At 35.6% G+C, this 24255-nt stretch overlaps 1 pseudogene; it reads left to right on the forward strand.

Moving 5' to 3' along the window:
* Positions 1-23446: 23446 nt before the first annotated feature.
* Positions 23447-23565, forward strand: LOC111730775 (annotated as a pseudogene).
* The last annotated feature ends 690 nt before the right edge of the window (positions 23566-24255 follow it).

Genomic DNA, 24255 nt, shown 5'->3' on the forward strand with positions numbered 1-24255 from the left:
AAATAGAAAAGCATTTTTACATTAAAAAAATACCAATGGTATTTTTCAGAAAAGTAGAACAAATAATCTCAAAATTTATATGAAACCATAAAAGATCTGGAATAGCCATGGTAATCTTGAGAAAGAAGAACAAAGTTGGTGGTATTCTGCTACTCAATCTCAAACTATACTACAAGGCTGTAGTAATCAAAACAACATGGAACTGTTATAAAATCAGATACATAGATCAATGAAACAAGACAGAAAGCTAATAAATAAATACATGTCTATTTGGTCATTTAACTTATGACAAAGGATGCAAGAGTATACAATAGGGTATAAACAGTCTCTTCAATAAGTGGTGCTGGGAAAACTGTACAAATACATGCAAAAAAAATGAAACTGGACCACTTTTTTTACACCTTATATAAGACTATACTCAAAATTGATTAAAAACGTAAATATAAGACCCAAACCATAAAACTCCGAGAAGAAAACATGGGCAGTAAACTCTCTGACATTTGGTATTTTTTGTGTGTGTGATATGTCTTCTTGAGCAAAGGAAACAAAAGAAAAAATAAACAAATGGGACTACATTTTTGTACAGCAAAGGAAACCATCAACAAGTGAAAAGACAATCTACTGAACGGGAAAAGATATTTGCCTGTGATACATCTGATAAGGGGATAATATCCAAAGGGGCTAATATCTATATAGAACTCATACGACTCAACACTAAAAAAAATGTCAATTCAAAAATGGGTAGGGTAATTTTATTTTTACGTGGGCAGAAGAACTGAATAGGTATTTTTACAAAGGGGAAATACAGATTGCCAATAGACATATGAAAAGGGGCTCATGGTCACTAATCATCAGAAGAATGTAAATTAAAAACAATGAGATGACACCTAATACCTGTCAGAATGACTATTATTAATAAATCGAAAAACAGGTGTTAGTGAGGATATGGAGAAAAGGGAACCCTCATCCACTGTTGGTGAGATTACAAATTGGTATAGCCACTATACCAATTTGAAATTTCCCCCCAAAATTAAAAATAGAACCAATTTGAAATTTCCCAAGAAAATTAAAAATAGAACTACCTTATGACCCAGCAATTGCACTTCTGGTATCTATATAAAAAGAACCTCACTAATTTCTAAAGATTTATGCACCCCTATGTTCACTGTAGTGCTATTTACAAAGCCAAGATATGGAGGTAACTTAAGTGGCCATCAATAGACGATTGGATAAAGAAGTGGTGGTACATATATACAATGGAATATTACTCAGCCACAAAAAAAAATGAAATTTTATCATTTGCAACAACATGAATGAACCTAGAGGGTATTATGCTGAATGAAAAAAATCAGACAGAGAAACACAATACCATATGATTTCACTCTTATTCTGAATCTAAGGGACAAAGGAAACAAACAAACAAAACCATAAAAGACTCTACAGATCACAAGAACAAACCAGTGACTGCCAGATTGGGCGAAGATGGGGCAGGGTGAAATAGGCGAAGGGACGAAGAAGTACAAATTAGTAGCTACAAAAACAGTCACGGTGATGTGGAATATAGCTTAGGGAATGTAGGCAATAACATCGTAATGACTATAGATCCAGGTGAGTACTAGAGTAACCAGAGAATCACTTCATAAATTATATAAATACCTAACCATTGTGCTGTTTACCTGAAACAAACAGAAATAAAAATAAAATAAAAACCAACAGATCAATGCCATTTGAAGAAGTCTGCTCAACCTAGTCAGTGGCTTGGGACCCAAACCTCATGATCTGATTAACTGACCTCTACCCAATTCATATCAGCCTGGATCCCCATAATGGTGGAATGTGGATAAAACTAAGAATTTTAATAGTTAAAATATAGATAATGCTGTAGATCATAGTACTGAGGTGTTTGCTGTGAAGTTCAAGAGGCTGTGATGTGCCTTATAGAGAAAATATGTGGGTTAGATAAGCTTCATTTAGTCCTGAGATATTTATAGTGCTGCTGGCTGTGAGTTCAATGTTAATAAATCAACAACATACATTAAATGATGTGTCATTAAAAATAAACACATATAAAACAAGGTTAATTACTGGTTAATTGACAAATCAGCTCACAGGAACCTAAGCTAACCTAATTCAGTGTTCGTGGCAGCTTTATAGAACATAACTACCATGAATAACAAGAAACAGTTGTATACACTTTGAGACTCTCCTATTCCTGCCTGAGGTGTAAGGGGTTTGTGCTCAACACCTACCATCCCACCCTGGTTTCCTGGAGCTCATGTGCAAACATCTACAACCATCTGGGCAGCAGCATGGAGACAAGGAACAGAGCCCATAAACAGAGACTCCAGTCTCAAATGCCACCTCAAGATGTAGTACCTATAATTCTGAAAATCTTCTGAAATAAGACCAGCAAATCCAAGCCTTTATTCAAGCTTATCAATTCCAGCCAACTAGCCACCAATCTTCCCAAGGATGACACTGTCTCTGGCCTAGTTAGAAATACTTTCTTCTTCCTTCCCAGGCCTCATGCTGGAGAGTAAGCTTCTTACTAAAAAGCAAACTTTTCGAAGATGTCTGCTTGTGTCAACATAAGCCATTCCAGGAAATGGCTTTGCAGTTGGAGGCAAGGTACAGAGAAAGAGTGTAGGATTTGTTCCTGTGTTCAGCTTGACAGAGGACATCATGCTATTGCAGTCCCAACTTGGGGAGACAAAGCATACTATTTCCTGATGGCTGACTGGGTCCTGATAGAGGTGACACACTGGGTCTTGGGAACCTCCCTCCCCAACAAAAAAATCAGTCAGATCTAGGGGCTGCAGAAGTACTCCCCACTGATAAAGTCAGCAAAATAACCATTACATCCATTAAGAAAGAGCCCCATCACCATCATTATCACAACAGCTGGAAAACAGAAGTCTATCTTACCTGACAAGATGTCCAACAAAGAGCAATTAGCCACCAAGCCCCTGAATACTTCAAATCACAGTACTTGCCACAAACACATGCCACCCACTACCAAGAGAAGTTTTTTTTAAAAGAAATGATTTTTTTTTTACTTTTTAGAAAAATAGCACTCGACAAAGGTCGAAGCTGTCAAAGGCATCAGAATAAAGCACTGCAAGTACATACAAGAATTTGTGGTGCTTCTTCAAGCCAGACTACCTACTGAACAAGAATGACCTTTTCCCTGGCTTTGTCTATTCTGAATGCTTCCTAAATATTCATTCTGGGAAATGTGGCCATTGTTTACCAATGTGCTCAGGGCAGTTTGTCAACAGGACAAACAGCCCCCTCTGTGAGCCAGAGCACCATCTTCTCTGGCACCCATCCACTAGAGAAAACTTGAAGAAATTCAATGGCAAGCCAGCACCAGTAGACACTGACTCATTTGTTCCATGACAGAAGCTGGGGGAGGCTGAGTCCAAATGAATGTGAAGAGATGCACACCACGTCAAAATAAACTGAATCACCAGACAACCACAGGGAAGAAACTGCTGACAAGCATTTGAGGAAAGGCACCCATAACCGTGAATCACACAGCATAACAGCTGGGTTCCAAATAATTTGTAAATCTAGAATATTCAAAAATAACTTTGCAGCAACAGCCCACATGAGATCTAACACCTAGCCCAGATCCCCTGGAATGAGGCCACTGAAAAGCAGCAGTAGGCCTGGGATTAATTGCTTCCCAAACTATTACCTGCCTTTGAGCACCCACAGTTAGTGCTCTAGTTGCAAACCTAAAAACTCAGGTTAAAGGGGGAAAGAGTTCAGGGGAAAACTGGATACCCAGGCTGAGAGGGTGATATTTCCACTTGCTGGATGAGTCTTTTCTAGTTGGTAAAGATCATTTCTTTTCTCAAGAGACAAGAAACAAGGGGAGTAGAAAAAGAAGAAAAGAAAAAAAACGGAGGGAGTAACAATGACAACTCCTTTTACTGAATGCATATTACGTGCCTGATACTTCTCTAGGCATTTTAACATTCCACTATTTCTAATCATCTCAACAACATGACTAGTTTTACAGAAGAGGAAACAAATTCAAAACAGTAAAAGTACTTGCCCAAGGTCGCATAGATAATGAGACAGAATCTAGATTGTAACTAGCTATTAAAAAGTAAGGGAGAAAATGAAAGATGACTTGGGCAGAGCTGCTGCTTGAAATTATTTTCCATACCTAAATTAAGCAGAGCTGACCACTTGAAATAGAACCAATTTTGTTAGACATGGAAGTGGTATTGATGTATCTAGGCAAGACAAAACCATATCCATAAGAAGTTATTTACTCCTCCAACTGAATGGTTCCCATTATCAGAGAGATAGTAATACTTTCAACTCTTGAGAATCTGTGCTTCAGGAGTGGAGTTGAGGCCTTAGGCTACAAAGGCAGATAATCCACATGTCATTGACTAACAATTAAAAGAATCTGTGGCTTACCTTTAACTTGTCACTCCAAACAATAGGACTGTGTAGTAAACACTCAGAAAATTTCTAAAATCTTTCATCAATTTTCCATAATTCATAACACTTTGGAGAGTGGATAAAGCAAGTTCAAATGGATGCAAAGGACCATATTAAGAAGAGCTGGCCTTTCTCAAACTTTCCCCAGTGCCAAAGTTAAGCATTTGGATTATATCCAAGTACACACCAACCTAAGATGCTACAGCTAGAAAAGAACTCTCAGACATCACCTAGTCTAATACTATTATTTTACAATAAAGGGACTGGGACACATAAAAAGAAATTCCTCACCCAACTTCTTTCTATCATTCGCTCAAGAATTTCAAAGACCTACTACACTAGCATTGTAGCATGCTCTGGGAAATATAAACAAAGTGTAAGACACAATTTTTAGCCTCCAAAATTTCTGGTTGAGCTCTAGTTGTATATCTTTTTTAAAAGATTCTTGTAAAACATCACAATATTTTGTGGATCTGCCCATGATAGCAATTGTATTTTTAGTGTCCACAGATTATAAAAACTGATATAACCAAAGCTGCTCTGAATTCTGTCATACTCTTAAATACATCTGTATTTAAATAAATTCTGAACATTAATTTGAAAAAATGGTATGCATGCATTTTTGAGAAAGCATTTATTTAATTTCCAGACAGTTCTTAGTAAGTGCAGTTATGCAATATCTTGCAGCTGCAGGCCACAGGCAGAGAACTACTGCTATAGAAGTAAAATCTGAAGACACTGCATTCATATCCAACGTTATACTCTGGAAAAATTGGAGGTGACCTTCATAATATGTTTTAATGAGTTCCAAGAATATTTGCCTGCCCCAACATATTCCCTTTCTCACTCCTTGAGATTCAGAACTTTCTGAAATTCCAATGACCAAAGCAGACACGGTTTCACAAGCAATCACTGCTCAGATGTAACCCCCTCAGAAAAGTAGACAATCATGTATACCTTTACATAGGTCCTTTATATTCACCTTAGCTGAGTTTGAATAAAAGGCATTATGGAAGGTAAATGAATGACAGTTTACTTCTAGTTGAGAAGACCTAAATGGCATCTGGGAAGACCTAAAAGGAGTCTAGGAAGGATAAACCAGCAGTTGGGTAGGGATAAGGACTTGGAAATTCAGAAAAGAGCATGATGGTACTAGATACAGGAGAATGGTGAGGAGGTTAAGCGGGGAAAGAAAGGGTATCAAAGGCAAATTTTACTAAAATTGAAAAGTTCCCTTGAATCATCCCATACTACAGAGAACACCATGGAGTGCTAAATGTTATGATACACTAATTAGCAGAACAGGCAAGAAAAGAAACAAAATCTCTTTGTATGTTAAATTCCTTTGAGAAATCTTCCTGAAGAAGTGGGGTATAAACTGAACCTTAAAGTATAGGCAGAATTTGAAGATGTGAGGGAAAGGTGTCCCAGGTCTACAGGAGATCGTTAAGCAGAAATGAGCAATGGGGAGAGTGGCAAACAACGATTAAGTCCACCTGGTTGGAGCAATGAGTAGGTATTGAGAGTCGTAAGAAATGAGATTTGAGAGAGATGGTGGTACAAGAACATGGAAGGCCTTGGAATAAGATAATAGTTCATTCGTGTTGTAGGCACTGGGAATCTCCACGTGTACTTGTACAGAAAAGTGACATAAAGAAAGGGGTACACTAGTTTGGTAGTGATATAAACAGTATTTGTTATTAACTCATGGCCTTCAAAGTTAAAACCTCAGTTTTTTTCACCTTATTACCTATGAGGCCATGGACAGGTTATATAACCTCTAAGCCACAGATTTTTAAATCTCTAAAATGTGGATAGCAATATATAATTCATCCAGTTGATATGAGAATCAAGTAAAATAATGCTCATAAAGTACATTAGTATAATGCCTAGCACACACTAGGTAACTAATAAATAACAGCTATTTATGTTACTTATTATCATTATTTTCATCATTACCAAAAACAATACCAGGAAAATCAATAATGAAGCTGTGACAGTAATCTAGAAATAATCTAATATTTAGGCTTAGATAAAGTCCAAAACTAGGTTATTTTCTGAGATCAGAAAGAGGAGGGATTGAATCCCAAAGACATACCAAGGAGATTTTGGGGATAGACTGCACATGAATGGTGAAGAAGAAAGGAGTAAGAACAAAGATTCCAAGACCTAGGAGACTTAGATGATACAAGTATACACAAATAGCAAGAAAGAAATGATAAAGAGGAGGTTGTTTGGGTGGTAGAAAAGATAATAAATTTCTTTTGTAAAATATTGATTTTGAGATGACTGAAATATACCCAAGTGATAATATTCCACCCATTTTGACAACACTATACCAATGTACATAAGATAGGCATAGAAAGGTAGATTTGGGAAGTAACTAGAAGGAGATCATAGTTGAAGCCAGACAGTAGATAAACTTGTCAAAGGGATGAATATATCAAAAAGAGAACAGAGGGTGAATAACAGAGACTGGAGGAGGAACCATAATTGTAAAATAAGGTAGAAGAAAAATGTAGGAACTGTTTAAGAAATAGGGGGAGAGAATAAGCAGTACCTCTCCTTGAGAATAGTTACACTAGAGTATAATAAAAGGAATTCAAATTAATCATTAAAGAGAATATCCAAGCCAAGGTTAGAATAGTCTTTAATAAAAAGATATATTTATCTGCCTGGAATAATTTATGGTTAACTGGTAATTTAAAATGGAATTATTACTTAATATATTCATTTATTCTAACACATCTACCAGGGTTCTAAAAAGGATGACACTAAGTGTTTTAGGAGATACAATAAAGTTTACAAGTCTGTCCTCAAGGAAGAGGTAAGAAATATTATAACAAGTATTTACAAACACTTAATTCACCATGCCAGAGTAAATTAGCAGTCTTAGACAATAGTTGTCACAGGGTAATATGTAACTAAGTGTCAGTTAATTGCTAATAGTTCAGAAAAGAGAAAAATCTATTTGGTCTAGAGTACTCAAGGAATGCTTCCCAGAGGATGTAAACCTTAATTGGGATTTTTAGCCATGGGTCAATAACAGAATAATTGGAACAAAATTCTGATACTTTATTATACTTTACCATGAATTTTAGAGTCTACAGAATGAAAAACTTCCTTAAGCTGATGTTCTTAGAACTTTCTAAGTATGGTCAATACCAAGCTTGCCTTCCCTTCTCAACTCCACCTCATAAGGCTCTTCCTGGGCAGTTTTAGTTACTCTAATTAGAATGTTACAATTATTATGAATGAAACTTCCCAATACGTAGAAAACACACTAGGAAGAAAAACCTCATAAATAGAAAATGGGCCTGGCCTTAATCCATATTTTTTCTTATACACAAGGCAAAACAAGAATGCCAAAGGGTGATCAGGGAAATAAAACCATGAAGTAATGGTCTGATCTGGCTGAGGAAACTTTCATTTAGGGAATGGAAATACACATTGAAGAAAATTAAACAGTAATGTAATCCTTTAAATTCTATCCTCCAGGAGAACCGAGAGAGGTGAGAAAAGGGGTAAAAAGAAAAGGTCTGGGCTCATCTAGCTTGAAAGAATTTTGGTTTTGAAGGGTAAAGGGATAAAGAAAGAGAAGAAATAGGACTTTGCTTTCCTGGTAAAGTCTGATATTAAGAGGGCAGAAAATAGTTTGTAAATTATACATGTGTCTCATTCTTTAGGGCACAGAGCTTCTGACTGTGTCTGAAATATAAAAGAAAAGTGGCCATGTCCCAGAGGAGGCATTACCCTTTGAGGAGAATATTAGGTTGTTGTTCTTTTGTATTTCCCAAAGACAACCTACTGAAATTTCCCATAGCAATATCAAAGAATGGCTTTGCAGAGAAAGAAACAGCAGGAAGTCTGTGCTGACAGGAAGGTCTCACTTAAAGGAAACCTGATGTGTTTTTGTTTCTCTTTACAAAAGAGATTATTTGAGGCAATTATTAGATTTACAAAGGAATTCTTGGCTACAAATAGATAAAAGCAAATATTCCATAACAATTATCTCCCTGGAATTCACTTGGGCAATTACCCAAAGTGAAATCTAGAGGTGAAGATGAAAAGGGCTGGTGATAGTCTTTCTATCTTTGGTAAAAATCAGAGAGAAATTGTAAAGTAGGTGAGGAAAGCCAAACAGCGGGACTGCACAGTTTGGAGGGAAGCCGACCTAGCTGCAAAGTCAGGTGGGCAGGGAGCAAGGAAAGGCCATGACAAAAACAGAATGAAGAAGAAGAGAGAAACAAGTCCAAATTGGTGAAGGGCATCAGCAGAGCTAATGTGATAAGTGGAGTTTCCTAGGTATTCTCATAAGCCCCCATTCCCATAATCCCTTCTTGCTTTCCTTTGGTATTTCTAGGACAGACATTTTGTGACATCCAAGATGACCTCTAGAAGAATCTGGTAAATTAAAGAAAAAAAAGTACTTGGAAAATATCTCTGATTTTTTAAACATTGGTCTCACAGAGCCAATGTTTTGATCTTTATTTGCAAACAGCTCAGTGGTGGGGATTTTAAACCAGGTAATAAGGGCCTAAAGCACTAAGGGTAAATTAGCACAATACAAGATTCTCATGCTGTGGTCAAGGAGCTGACTGTTCCTGGGGAGCAGTGAGAGGTTCTGCAGTCCCAGATTATATATCTGTCTCTAAATCAGCCAATTAATGAAACTGAACTTATTTTCCCCAAAGTCTCTTTCCATATCCAGATTATTATAGTATTTTAGAATACCTTGTGAAAGATTAGAAAAGGTTTTAATATTTGAGAATTTGCTTCTGCTGCAGTTAATACATTTTACAGCTACCCGCCTGTCAATATCTCAGCTTCTCAACAAAAATTTTAGGACAGATCAACTCCTTTATTCACAGAACAAGCAAGTTTAGAAAAAAACATCTATAATGTTAGTATGGTGAAGAAATATAAAGAAAACTGAAAACACAGATAGAATGGAAATAAGAATCATAATGTAATGTGTTATATATAATTCAGTTAAAAATCTCTCCCCATATGAATATGATCACCCAAATCTTTTTATCCTTCAAGGCCATTGTAGGCTCATACACATTCTGAAAAGCGCCCCAACCCCCTTTCTAATAATGGATATAATTACAAATGATATATTTAGAACAGTGATTCTCGACCAGGGGTGGTGAAAGAGTGCTAAAGAGATGAAGAGCAAGGAGGAAACTTCCCATGGAGCATAAAATCTTCTGGGGAAAGTGATAGGTGGGTAGTTTTAAAAAAGAAATTCTAAAATGGTAATTTCTTTGATGTGTTTTTAGTCACACTAATTTTTTTAAATTTAAAACAACAATAAAGGCATGATATTTTCATGTTCATCAAGAGGGGTATGGGTTAGAAAACAAGAAATACTTGGATTTTCTTGGAAAAAGAGACTAGAGACTATGTTCACTTCTACTTTTTATCTCCAGCACCTACCACAGAGCCTGGCTTACAGGAGATGTTCAGCAAAAGTCTGTTGGATGGATGTATGGATGGATGGATGGATGAATAGATGGATGGATGGATGGATGGATGGATGGATGGATGGATGGATGGATGGATGAATATGAATAAATGAATGACAGGAAACTTGAAGCATCAACAAAAACAGTCACATGAACAAAGTATAATCCTTCTGTTTTCTTATCACTGCTAAGACATCATTTTTCACTAATACCGTTTAGAAAAAGAAATGTAGGAGGCTGGAGATTACCAGATCCTGCCATCAAATAACAAGTGAAACCAGAGGAAGACTTCAGAAAAAAAAAATGTTTATACTGACTTTATTAGGGAATTTAACTCTATAAACTAGGCTTCAGAGGTAAATTCACAATGGCCCAATACCAGAAAGACTGTCCAAAGCAAAACTGATAAATGATTCCTCTCTTGTAGATCAGAGGCCTCAAAAAAGTATGAGCAATTTAGTTAAACTTGTCAAAATATTTGTTTTTCTCATCTACCAGGCAAATAGTAAGACTGCTCTTCCTAATCTCTTTATGATTCTTGGTGGTTCTACCAGGAACTTGATGGTTCGTGTATGACCAGTTCTGGCCAATGAGTTGTTACTGAAAGTGATATATATATTGATTAGGAAATAGAAAATTGTCATTGTAAGAACGCTCAGACATCTGTTTTCCTCTCTACCACAAAAACTGTTCCCTATCGTAGCTTCTCTATCAGCCTGAATTATAGGGTCATGGCAATACAGAGCACAGTCCACAAAGACCTGTGATGGATATATAGCTGGAACAGACAGAAAATAAACTTTTGATGTTCGAAACCACTACGATTTCAGGGATCTTTGTTCCTATAGTAAAATCTAGCCTATCGTGACTAACACTATTGTTTTACTATAATCAATGTAGTTTATATTCATTAAATTGCTCTGACCCATTCTTTAAATGTTAGAATCTAATTGCTGCTAGCAATTAACATTCTTCCAGAAATGAAATAATATAGAGAAAAACAATATTGTATTTAATCATTGAAACAAGACATAAAGAAAAAGAACAAAGGAGGATCAAATATATGCCAGCAAATATAGTAGTTCTAAGATAAAAAGCAAAGAGAAAAAATTTGAAACAATTTCAGGTGGCAGGAACAGACTCTCACCATCCTCTCCTGTAATGGAAATCCATTAAATACAAAGGGAAATGTCTTCAGAAACTAAGATAGCAGACCACACTCAAAATAGTCCACTGAAAATACACTACCCTTGAGACAATGATGGGAATTACTTACAGAAAAAAATGAGAGTAAAAGAGAATTCAATAAAGACATATATATGAGTCATTCTAAAGCTAATACAATAATCTTCCTCATCTGTATAGCACTTCACATAAAGCTCTTTCATGTGTATTTCCTCATTTGGCCTCACAACTACCCTATGAGACAGATAGGGCAGGGAATATTATCTACACTCAATTGTCAAAAAATAATAGGCCCAGATAAGCTGGGAATCATCTAAGATCAAAGAGCTAAAACATGTCAAAAGCAAGATTAGAACCTATGTCTCTTACCCTGATTCCATCCATCCTAATTGGATGATATCACATGTATTTCTAATAAAACCCATGAGGTCAATTAATTTATAGAAACCATTCTTCCAGAACTGAAATTGTACTATTAGCTTCCTGGAATCAGTTGTGATCTAAATGTAAGCTTTATTTGCTTAATTACCATCTGAGCAATAGGTGCAATAGCCAAGTTTATATTCTGTTTGAAGACGAGGCATTTACAAATAAGATGTTGTATACTATGCATTAAACACGCCATCCTATTAATTCATTTCTCAGCTAATGATGGCTCTGGGTATAAATTAGCACTGTGCTTTTTCAGATCCAACAGATGTTTCTGAGTGTTTATTTTTATATTTTTTTCTCGCTAGAGATAATACATGGAGTAAGCAAGTACTACATGTACTGACAGAAAACTCTCCTTATAGCAGAGCATGAAGATTAAAATCTAGAGTTCTTCAAACTGGAGCTTTCTAAAGTTTAGAGATATAATTCTTAATTTTCCTTTATAGATCTATTCTTTGGAGGTGATCTATCCCACTATTGCCACTTATATACTAGGAATATTGAAGACATATGGATGGGACTTCTTTCCTCCACCTGCAGTCAGGTATTATCTTGAGAGTTCTCTATTTTTGGGACTCAGTAAAGGTCGTTAATTAAGTTTATGCAATCAGTTTCTGTAGCAATCACTGAAGTAGTCCCTCTACTACATAGTCCTGACATGGGAAAATCATTTCTGACTTTGTTAATGATTAGGTACTCAAAAATTAGATGTGTAACAAGAAAAAAAAACACTTACATTGCACTCATATGCATGAAGAAAATGTAGCTTATGCATTTATTCTATAACTGATCTGGTATACCTCATAAGCCCTCAGTCATTTGATAGAAGAGAAATATATATTTTTCTAGCTCAATATATTCATTTTAGCTCAATCTAATAACTTAAACTTTTTAAGTTATACATTTCTTATGCAAATTTAGTCTTTAAAAGGTGCTCTTCATCCCCTTTCTCATTCCCAAGATGGCACCTGGGCTTTATGAGAGGGCTTTCATGAATGTAAAAAGATATTAAAATGGGGCCCTCTCAATTTGTTTAACTTGATACCTCAAAAGAAATCAAGAATAAAAAATGTGTTCACAAGTATGCTTACATCCCAAAGTGAATTTCTTGAACCACCGATGCAATGATTTTGAAGGAGGTATCCAAATTCTGTTATTCAACCCTTAATGCAAGATCCACCTCTGACATAAGTGAATTGAGGTTGAAGAGGGATTGAAAAATGAAAAGAAATAATCCTTTTTCAGGAACAGTTGATGATTTCTAGTAATATTACTCTTCCTTCTCTCCACAGAAGAAGGAGTTGATATTTTTCCCTTACCCAAGTAAAGCGAGAGGGACCTCAAAAAAAAAAACATTCAGAGAGCTTACTTTTTGTCACCTGCCATTTAGGAGTCACGGGAGCTTAGTGTCTCCTTGAAAATCTAAAGGGCAACAGGTTGTGGCTGGCTAACTCGCTGCTCTGAGAAAACCTTTAATTATCCAAGAGCTTTAGGACCTGCCAAGATTTCACCCAGTGGCAAGAAAAGAACCAAACTACCAAATAGGTTTGAGCAGGCAGTGAGGGAGATGGAAAGAATGCAGTTGCTTTATGAATTGACTTTACCAAGTTCCACTTTTACAGTGTAACCATTGCATAACCTTATAGGAGAAGGAAATGTGAGGGAAGCTCATAATTGCACACAGATTCTTGTAACTGTCCCTGACTCTCCAATTCCTCTAGTCTCTGTGGCAATGCACCTTGTCTGCCTGATCACTGCTCATTCTGTTAGTATTTGCTGCCGAAGTTAGAGATTGGTGAAGTCTAAGTTGTTTTAACTAGTTTGGGGCCTAAAGGTTCTTGCTGCTGATTAGGCTCCACTATGGCACTGGTTAGCACAAGGCACACCCAGATGTTTGGTTCTGACTTAACATTTGGTCCTCAGCCCAGGCTAATTACCCCCACAATACTCATCTACAGAGCTACTTAACTCTAGTCACTGAACACTCTCTAGCAAACTCCCTAGCCAGACCCTTAACTAACTTCCATATGCTCTTCTCAGTGGGGTCATAAAGAAACTTCTGTTTCCAACTCCACAAAGGAACAGAGAGCAAACAGCCCAGGAGCAGAGCCAGTTACATATTTTGTGAATTAAGTGCAGTATGAAAACGTGGGAACCCTTGTTCAAAAATTAAGAATTTCAAGATAATGAGAGTAGAGCATTAAGCCAAGTACAAGGCTCTTTGGCACACAGGACCCTGTGTGACCATCCAGGAATACTAAACTATTTCTGTCTAAGCATGTCATGTCACCAGTTTTACGCTGGTGTGGCCTTTCTCAGCCAAGGAAGTGAAACACAATGTAATTTTAAGGAAAAGCAGGGGCAGGGAGAAAATGTTAAAAACAAGAATATTCTTAAACTATTATCTTGAGTTACAAACATCTTAGCTTTATATAGCACTTTATAGCTTTTGGGTTTCCAAAATGCTTTTATATCTATTATCTCATTTGTCCTATGTGACCTCCTTAAAAGGTAGGTAGGCATAAGTCTCATTTTATTTTTGAGGAATTCAAGTCTAGAGAGGGTGAAGAGGATTCATCTAAGCATATATAGTGAAGAAGATGTTAGGATGATATACAAACCCACCAGGCCTGACTCCAAATGTAGTTTTACTAAATTATACAACTTTATCTTTCTTAATCATCAGAGTCATAAAATTCTTAATATAAGAGTAGATATTATGCTTGCTTTTAGGTCTTCCTACACATATAGCCCCATCCAACCCACAGTGGATGTACATGTGATGGCAGACTTGTTTCTTCTCTTATCACACTCCTCTTCACATCTCCATTCTCCACTGCCACCACCCCCACACATACAGTGTCAGAGATCAAGTCAGAGATTTGGTTCAACTGCCACTCAGCATGGATACTAGTCAGGATCAGTCTACAAAAAAATACTAGGAAGAATGGGATAAAATTAAATGTAAAAATATCTGAGTCATAGGGGTACCTGAAGGAAAATAAGAAGTCGAAGAGCTACTTGAAGACATAATGATGGAAAACTTCCCTAACCTGGTGAAGGAAATAGACATACAACTCCAGGAAGCTCAGAAAGTCCCAAGGAAGAGTAACTCAAAGAGGCGCTCACCAAGACACATTATTATTAAAATGCCAAAGTTTAAAGACAAAGAGAGATTCTTAAAAGGAGCAAGAGAAAAGCAATTAGTCAATTACAAGGGAGCTCTTGTAAGACTGGCAGCCGATTTCTCAAAAGAAACTAAGCAGGACAGAAGGGCTTGGCACAAAATATTCAAAATCATGAAAACCTAGGATCTAAAACAAGAATTCTTTACCCAGCAAAGCTATTATTTAGAGTCGAAGGACAGATAAAGAGCTTCCCAGACAAAAATAAGCTAAAGGAATTCATCACCACCAAGCCAGTATTACAGGAAATGTCGGAGGGACTTCTTTAAGAAAACGTATCAAAAACATGAATAAAAAGTGGTAATAACTACATTCCTATCAACAAGTACCTCAAATGGAAAAGAATTAAGTGCTCCAACCAAAAGATAACCCTAGCTGAATGTATAAGAAAACAAGACTCCTACATATGTTGCCTACAGGAGACTCACTTCAGATTAAAATACACACACAGAGTAAAAGAAAGGGGATGGAAAAGATATTGCCTTGATGGATCTAGAGGGTATTGCACTTAATAAAGTAAGTCACATAGAGAAAGACAAATATCACATAATTTTATGTACACATGAAATCTAAAGAACAAAATAAACAACAACAAAAATGGAAACAAACTCATACAAAGAATATTTTGAGGGCTACTAGATAGGAGGGGATTGAGGGGACATTGAAGGGATTAAGAAGCACAAATGGATAGTTACAAAATTGACATGGAAGTATAAAGTGTAGTATAAAGAAAATAGTTAACAGTGTTATAATAAATATGTAAGAGGGAAGAAGGTTACTAGATTTAGTGGGGTAATTACCTTGTGAGTTATATAGATCTCTAATCACTATGCTGTACAACTGAAATGAACATATTGTTGTATGACAACTAAATTGAAAAAAAACTCGTTGAATTGTACAATGTAAATATGAGCAACTGTCTATTATATTTCAATAAAGCTGGCGGGGGGGAGAGAAAAAAAAGACTAGGAAGACCCCAAATGGATATTTTGGTTGTTGGTGAGGGAAGGAGATACAGAAAGATAATACTAGCCAATAAAATGCCCTTTCCACTGAAAAACTAATTCCTGAAAATATCCTATGAGAGGTTTTCTTTTGGGTATAGTTAGCTTATTCAAATGCAACTGCATTAGGATAGTGACAACGTTAATCCATTAAGTTATTCAGACTTTAGATGAATAGGTTTCCAATTCTTTCATAAGACCAGGTTTTGTCAGGGTATAGAAAGCATGTGATATTTCCAAACAAGCTAAGGAGAGGGAACTTTCAGTGGGGAAATTCAGAGAAACTGAGTGATCTACACTATCTACTCTCCAGTTATGCCTGCTACCCTTCCTTCTCACATGGATCCCAAGTAATAGACATATATTTAAGAAACTAATCTCTCTTGCAGGGAGAATGTGGTTGGCTTAACATGTTTTTTCTTCACAATTAATTTCCTTCTGCCTAAATAAAAATGAATGCCTGTAAACTTGATATTCCTAAGTCATTAGGGCAATTTTAACAGCTCATTCTAGAAGTTCCATTTCCATTTACTCTTATTTGTTAAAGAAGATAAGCATCTGAAAAAGAATTCCACTTGGGTGGAGATAAAAAAAATCAATAGAGGTTTACAAAATATAAAATCAAAATTGCACAGAAAAGGCTCTCTCCAAGACCCATGTTTTCAGGATAAATATATGCTCGACAAAAAGAACATTCAGATACTTATAAGTAATAGTTGCAATTTGCTCAGATGGTTGGAAAATTAAAATGGTATGGGCCAAAAATGTAAAACCTTATGATTTACAATGCAGTATCATTGAATTAATAAAAACCTGATATATTAGTATTCCAGAAGCCTCAAAGAAAATGTGATATGCAACTTAAACAAGTAGGGATTTTTTAAAAGACAGAAACATTATAAACACTTTTCTTTAGAACAACTGTCAGAGTACAAAGCATGTCAGTGTACGTAGAGTTCTTTGAAAAAGATGCCAAAAGGCCCTTTCAGTGCAGTGTGGCAGCCATATTTGGCTAAATACCACTCTAGCCCCCAGTTTTTAAACAGCTAACACCTACACAATTCTTTTCCTCTAGAAACAATTACCCTTTCTCCTCTGCTGGCACTAACCTTAAGTGTCTGCAGTATATAGTTCAGGGATAAAAGCAATCCAGCTCTGCAGGTAAAATTAGTATCTTGCCAGAAAGAGGTACTTAAGAACAAGCAGATAAGAGAAGCCAGTATCCATATCTGCAGCAGGAAGTCTTATAAGCCATAGATTTCAAAAAAGTACCTGAGCCCTACAGTTCCATCCTTTGAGGCCACAACCCAAGAGCACATAGTACAAAAATAGACACACTCATCGATTCCCACAGTTACAAGCAAAACATCCACAAAGTATGACTGGCTTAAAATTACCAATGAAACTGAAAAAGGCAATTTGAGAGCTATGAGTTAAGATGTTCCCCTCAGAAATTGAGATCAGTAGTAATAACGGCTCTTTTTTCTACTATAATCTTCATCCTCCACTGGAACAGAATATCCCTGAGGGCACAAACCAGATGTTATTTATTGTGTAGAATCCGATGCCAAATAGGTAATCAGTAAATCAACTGATATTTATAAAATCCAACTTTCATCCCTTTGCTTCTCATAATTGCCAGGCTCCCACAAACTCCTTTCACTCAATGGAAAAAAGAAATGTCTATTAGTAGAATAGTTTCAAGGTAACTTCAGAGTACTTGCCATTACACTTTCATTGTGGCCTTTGTGGGAAAAAAAAATGATTCTAGACTAGGGAGAAACCATATTTGGATGCTTTCCCCACATAGCACCTTGTGATGGTGGCTGGACCTCAAAGGAAAATGGGTGCACAGTGGTATCCTGGGTACTGAGGCTCTAAGATACCAAAAATCCATGGAAGTCACAGTGGAACTTACTTTCAAGGCATTGGGCAAGCTTGGATGAGAGTGTGTCAATGGTGATCAGTATAAACCAAATATCAAAGAGCTCTCCCTGCGTACATGCCGTGTTCTGTGCCAGAACTCCTAGGACCATTGTCTAATATAGAATACAGGGGGATAGGAGAAGAACAAAAGTAATTGAGACTGCATTTCCAACCAGTCCGATAAATTGGGGACTCAGAACTGATTACATTTTATTTAGAGGAAAATATACAAAATATTTATTGTATACTTAACATTATAAAGTTAAATTTATGCTCACAGTACTACTTTGTCGATTTCCCCCACTCCTGCCAGAGATTCAGACCCATTGAGTACCTAAAAGATAAAAGCCCCATGTCATCAGGAGTTGCATTATGCTTCATGCATCTTTAGAAGATTCATAGAAAAACTATTGAGTTCCAAAAAGCAGTCACTTCCACCAGATGAAATCAGCATCCTGAATAAACAGATGCAATGTGGATCCCCCTTAATCTTTACTTTTATGCTTTAGGCTTATAGTCAAAAATATCTCAGGGGAATGAGTAAAGGGGATTCCTCCAACTGCGCATTAGTAGAAAATGGCTGGATTAAGTGAGATCCTCCTGAGGTAGAGCTAAATGTAAAACACCCAGCTTGGGGATTATGCAGACTTTATGCAATCACCTGTGTGCATGCTGCACTCTTGGGTCTGCTACAGAAATCATAAGTGATCGAATTAACACATGTATCACTGTGCATCAGTGAATTCCCAAGCTTTCAGAACAGCCTGATTAGAATGAACAACAAACCAAGGGAAAGGATTAAGGGATAAAATATTCAGTTATCATGGTATTAAATTAGTTCAATGGTACAGAGCCTTAGCTTATATTATTCTATGCCTTTCCCTTCTCCTTCGCTCTCGCACTCTCCATCTTTAAAATCCTAATCTAAGCTCTATCTTCAATGGGAATTCTGAACTGTTATTTGGAAGTTATGCCACCCAATCGAAGCCTTGAATAAATATAGTATTCTACAAATCACTAATTACTTCATCCATGGTAAATATGATTTACTAACTAGGTATAAAACTCTTCAAGCACATAGATAGAATATTTTATTTATTTTGTATCCCTTTAATCAGTGGCTTCTAAACTTATGGATTTTATGCATAAGTAAAATCTCCACAGAAAGACTCTGGGTATCTAATAAAATGTTGCAAAAGTTTTATTTGGCTAAGTAAGGACATTTTAAAACCAACTAGCATTTCTACTCAGTGTAAAGGTGAACAAGGTAAAAAGGAGTAATAAAGATCAACTTTTCCATGAAACCACTAGAAAACTTGGCAGAGGGCATAGTTCTTTTGTTGAGCCCTCCCCTGCCCAAGTTGCAGATCCAGGCAACCACCATATCTGGGTCTCCATCAATGTACTTAACACTGGTAACTGCACCCTGGTGATTCCCTGAGGCTCCACCCCTCCCAACTTGAGGGCCAGTCCAAGTTGCTTCCAGTGGATTTTCCATACAAATGCCCTGTCTTGGCTCATGCTGTGGGCTTGCCTTAAATCTCTCAAAAGTTCACAAAACCTAAACAGGCAGCATCTGGCCTCAGCATACCCAGTAACTCTTGCTGAGCAGCCCCAATCCTGGCACTTGGCCTCGGTTTGCAGCTTAAATGATAAAGCAAGTTATAAAATGGCAAAAAAAAGGGAGGGGAATAGATTAAACGCTTCAATCAAAAGACATAGGGTGTCTGAATGAAAAAGAAAATAAGACTCTTACATGTGCTATCTACAAGAGACTCACTGCAGGTCAAAAGACACATACAGACTGAAAGTAAAGGGATAGAAAAAGATATTTCATGAAAATGGAAAAAAAGCCTTTGGGGTAGCAAAACTTATATTAGACAAAATAGACTTTAAAACAAAGGCTATAACAAGAGACAAAGAAGGACCTAGTAATCTCACTTTTGGGTATTTATCTGAAGAAACCCAAAACACTAACTTGAAAAGACATGTGGACACATATGTTCATTGCAGCATTATTTACAATAGCCAAGATATGGAGGCAACCTGAGTGTTCTCATTGGATGAATGAATAAAGAAGAGGTTGAATGTATAGACAAAGGAATATTACTCAGCCATAAAAAAGAATGAAATATTGCCATCTGCTACAACATGGATGGACCTAGAGGGTATTATTGTGTTGAGTAGAGTAAGTCAGACAGAGAAAGACAAATGCCATATGATTTCAAATACATGTGGAATCTAAAGAACGAAATAAACAAACAAAACAGAAACAAACTTATAGATACAGAGAACATTTTGATGGTTGCCAGATGAGAGGGGGTTGGGGGATGTTTGACAAAAGGGAAAGGAATTAAGAAATACAAATTGGTAGTTACAAAATATTCGTGGGAATATAAAGTATAGCATAAGAAATATAGTGAATAATATTGTAATAACTATATATGGTGTCAGATGGGTACTAGATTTATTGGGGTGATCTCTTCACAAGATATATAAATCTCAAATCATTATGTTGTACACCTTAAGGTAATATAATGTTGTATGCCAACTATAATTTTTAAAAATATTTTTAAAAAGAAAAAGCAAAAGAACTTAGAGTAGATGAAACCTGAAGGATTTAGTAACATATTTAAATGCAAATATATGTAGATGAAACCTGAAGGATTTAGTAACATATTTAAATGCAAATATATGTACTAATGATAGTGCAGGTAAATGAAGAAGATACCCCTATTAAACAATTGTCAGACTAAATACAAATATATATGCTTAATACAGAAGACACATCTTAAATATAAGAATATGAAAAATTGAAATTAAAAGTAAAGATGTGTCATGAACTCTCTAAACGAAAAAAAGCTAATATAACTAAACTAATATCAGACAAAGTAAACTTTAAGGCAAGAAGTATTCCTAGAGACAGAGAGAGACGCTTCATATGATAAAGAGGTGAAACCATTAAGAATATTAAACATTTCTAAGCTTACATGAACTGGAAAACATAGCTTTGAAATATATAAGGAAAATTATATAAAATTAAAAATGGAAGTAAGGTGGTCAAAAGGTACAAACTTCCAGTTATAAGATACATAAGTATTAGAAATGCAATGTACAACATGACAGCTATATTAACACTGGTGTGTTACATTTGAAAGTTGTTGAGAGTAAGTTCTAATAGTTCTCACCATAAGAAAAAATTGTTTTTTTTTAATCTATATGAGGTGATGGATGTTAACTAATCTTACTGTAATCATTTCATAACATATGTAATACAAGTCGTTATACTGTATACTTTAAACTCATATAGTGCTATATGCCAATTACATCTCAGTAAAACTGGGGAAAAAACCGAAACCACTTACACAGACATACACGCACACAGAGGAAATAGAAAGAGACAAATATACAAACATAGTGGGAGATTTTAACACAATTATCTCACTAATTTATAGAATAAGGAAACAAACAAAAATATTAAAGTTATGAATAAAATAATTAACAAATTAGACCTAGTTGACACAAAGAGAATAGTGCACCAAACTGAAGAGACAATCCTTTGTAAGTATACAAAGAAATTATACTAAAATTGACCAAAAAATGCTTTAAATTATATAGAGCATGCTCTCTGCTCACAGTATAATTAATGTAGAAAATAATAACAAATATAACTTTAAAAGTCCTTACATGTTTTGATAGTAATCAATACAGTTCAAAATAACCATGGGTTAAAAAAATCACAATGAAGTTTTAAATATATTTTGAAATAAATAACCACGATAATGTAATATATCAAAACTTGAGGCTTAGAGAAAAAAATATAATCTTAAATGCATAACTTAGAAAACAAAGCCGGCTTAAAATCAATGACATAAGCAAAGAGTTTTCCAACTGTGGCCCACAGGCCAGTCGTCTGATGTTTATAGTCTTAAAACATAGCCACACCAGTTTGCTTAAGTATTGCCTATACCTGCTGTTCTACAACAGTAATGATGAGTAATTGCGACAAAGACTATATGGTTCGCAAACCTAAAAGATCTACTATTTGCAGCTTAAAATTTGCTACTGTCTCATCTAGGCATTCCTTTTGAGAAGTTAGCAAAAAACAAAACGAACAAATTAGTTCAAAGAAAATTGATAATTTAATTGAAATAGACAAATTGATAGAAAATTACAACTTACCAAAACTGACAAAAGAAACAGAATATCTATATAATCTTACAATTATTAAAGGAATTAAATTTGTTATTATCTTCCCACAAAGAAAACTTCAGGCTCAGAGGCCTTTCCTGGTGAATTTTACCAAACATTTAAAGGTGTGAGAACATAATGTACTACCAATCTTAAACTCTTACAGAGTTTAAGTTTAAAAAGAGGAAATACTTCCATAATTATTTAATGAAGTCAGAATAAGTTTAACACCAATAATTGACAAAAGAAAATTATGAGAAAGGATAATTATGTGCCAGTATCATTCGAGGACATAGTTGCAAAAACCTAAAGCAAAGATCAAAAACTGAATCCTGTATTATATAAAAAGGACCATGGTGCATTTATTCCAAGAATTATCATTGATTTTACAATTTTATTTACCACATTAACAGAAAAATCAAAAAATCAAACAACCATTTTAGTACATACAGAGAAAGCATTCGATAACGTCCAACACTCAATTTTGCTTAAAAATAAAAACTCTTAGCAAATTAGGAACAGAAGTAAAATTTCTTGATTTGATAAATGGCATTCACCAAAAATAAATCATATAATGGTGAGACAGTGACCATTTGGCCTCTAAATTTAAAATCAGATCCGGATTTTACTCTTATCACTTCTATTCAAATTTGCCCTTGAGGTCCTATTGAGTGCAATGTGGCAGAAAGAAGACATAGATGCATAAATATCAGAAAGGAAGAGAAATAAAACTTTTTTTTCCATAGAGAACATAATTGTATACATAGAAAATTCTAAGTAACCAGCAAAAACCCTTGAAATATTAGTTAAATTATTAATAAACTAAAAGTTCAAAAGTCAGTTGTATTCTACCATAGGAACAAGCAAACTAGAAAATAAATTTTAAATTATTGGTTATGATAACATCAAAATAATATTTAGGAGTAAGTTTAATAAAAGATGTATAAAGTCTCTGTATTAAAAACTATGAAATATTGATGAGCAAAAATAAAGAATGCATAAGTAGATCGAGAGATCTATAATGTTCATGGAAGATTTCAAAATATCAATTCTTCCCAATTTGAGCCACACATCCATAGTCAGAGGACTTAGATTACCTAATTCAAAAACTTATTCTATTTAAAGATACAATTATTAAGACGTAGTTACTGGTACACTAGATAAATAGATCAATAGATAGAGTAAAAAGTCTAGAAATAGACCCACACATATATGTTCAATAGATTTTCAAAAAGGCACCAAAATAAATTAATTAGGGAAAAGAAAGGTTTTTCAAAATATATTATAAGAATTATAGGACAATCTTTTTTTTTTTTTTTGTGACCCCTTCAACAAATCATTCTGGAACAACTGAACATGCATAGGTGAAAAAATGAATCTAAACACAGACCTTTCACAAAAAATTAACTCAAAATGGATCACAGACCTAAATGTAAAATTCATAATAACTACAAAATTAGAAGATAACATAGGAGAAAATCTTAGATGACCTTGAGTATGGTGATGGCTATGTAAATACAACACCAAAGTCACAAACTATGAAAGAAATAATTGATAAGTTGTAATATTTTAAAATTAAAATCCGGAGAGCATCTACGGCCATGCTGCCCTGAACAAGCCCGATCCCATCTTATCTCAGAAGCTAAGCAGGGTCAGGCCTGGTTAGTACTTGGACGGGAGACCACCTAGGAAGACCAGGTGCTGTAGGATTAAAAAAATAAAAAAAAAATAAAGGATTGTAAATTGACAAGTTCTTGCAATCTGTGAGGTCAACCAAGGGTTGCCTCACCTAATAAATAAATAAATAAATAAATAAATAAATAAATAAATAAATAAATAAATAAATAAATAAATAAAAACATGAAAAAAATCTGGAGAGAGAAGTCAAAGTGGCATAGATGATAGAAGCTTTGTTCATCTGTTCTTATGATCACATCAAAGTTGTGAAGGAAACACAGAGCAAACAGCAAACAGAGTTGCCCGGGATCTAGATGAACAATCTCTACAACTAGGAAGAGAAATTAAAAAAAAATCACCCTGCAATGGGAAGAGGTAGGACAGAGAGCCAGGACATAAGGCTGCCTGGTCCTGAGCCGCTGATTGGGACAGAGGCTATGGCAGTGAAAGTGGGCAGCTGCAGATGTTCCTCTTAAAGGGTCTGTGTCCATAACCAGACTTTCATGGTGATGTACTCACTTGCTCTGAGCACCAGAGCCTGGCTGGCGGCACAGGGTGGGGGCAACAGGAACTTACAGGGGGACGCTAAGTTGTCGAAGCCAGGGCCAGAGGCAAGGTTTTCTCCTGGGCAGAAGTGCTGGCAGTATTGATTATTCCTCTGTTGAGCCCTCCCTACCTCCTAGTGTGCAGATGTGTCTCCATAGCTGAGACTTCATTGAATTG

This window comes from Pteropus vampyrus, unplaced genomic scaffold (assembly GCF_000151845.1).
Source record: "Pteropus vampyrus isolate Shadow unplaced genomic scaffold, Pvam_2.0 Scaffold335, whole genome shotgun sequence".
NCBI classification, from domain to species: domain Eukaryota; kingdom Metazoa; phylum Chordata; class Mammalia; order Chiroptera; family Pteropodidae; genus Pteropus; species Pteropus vampyrus.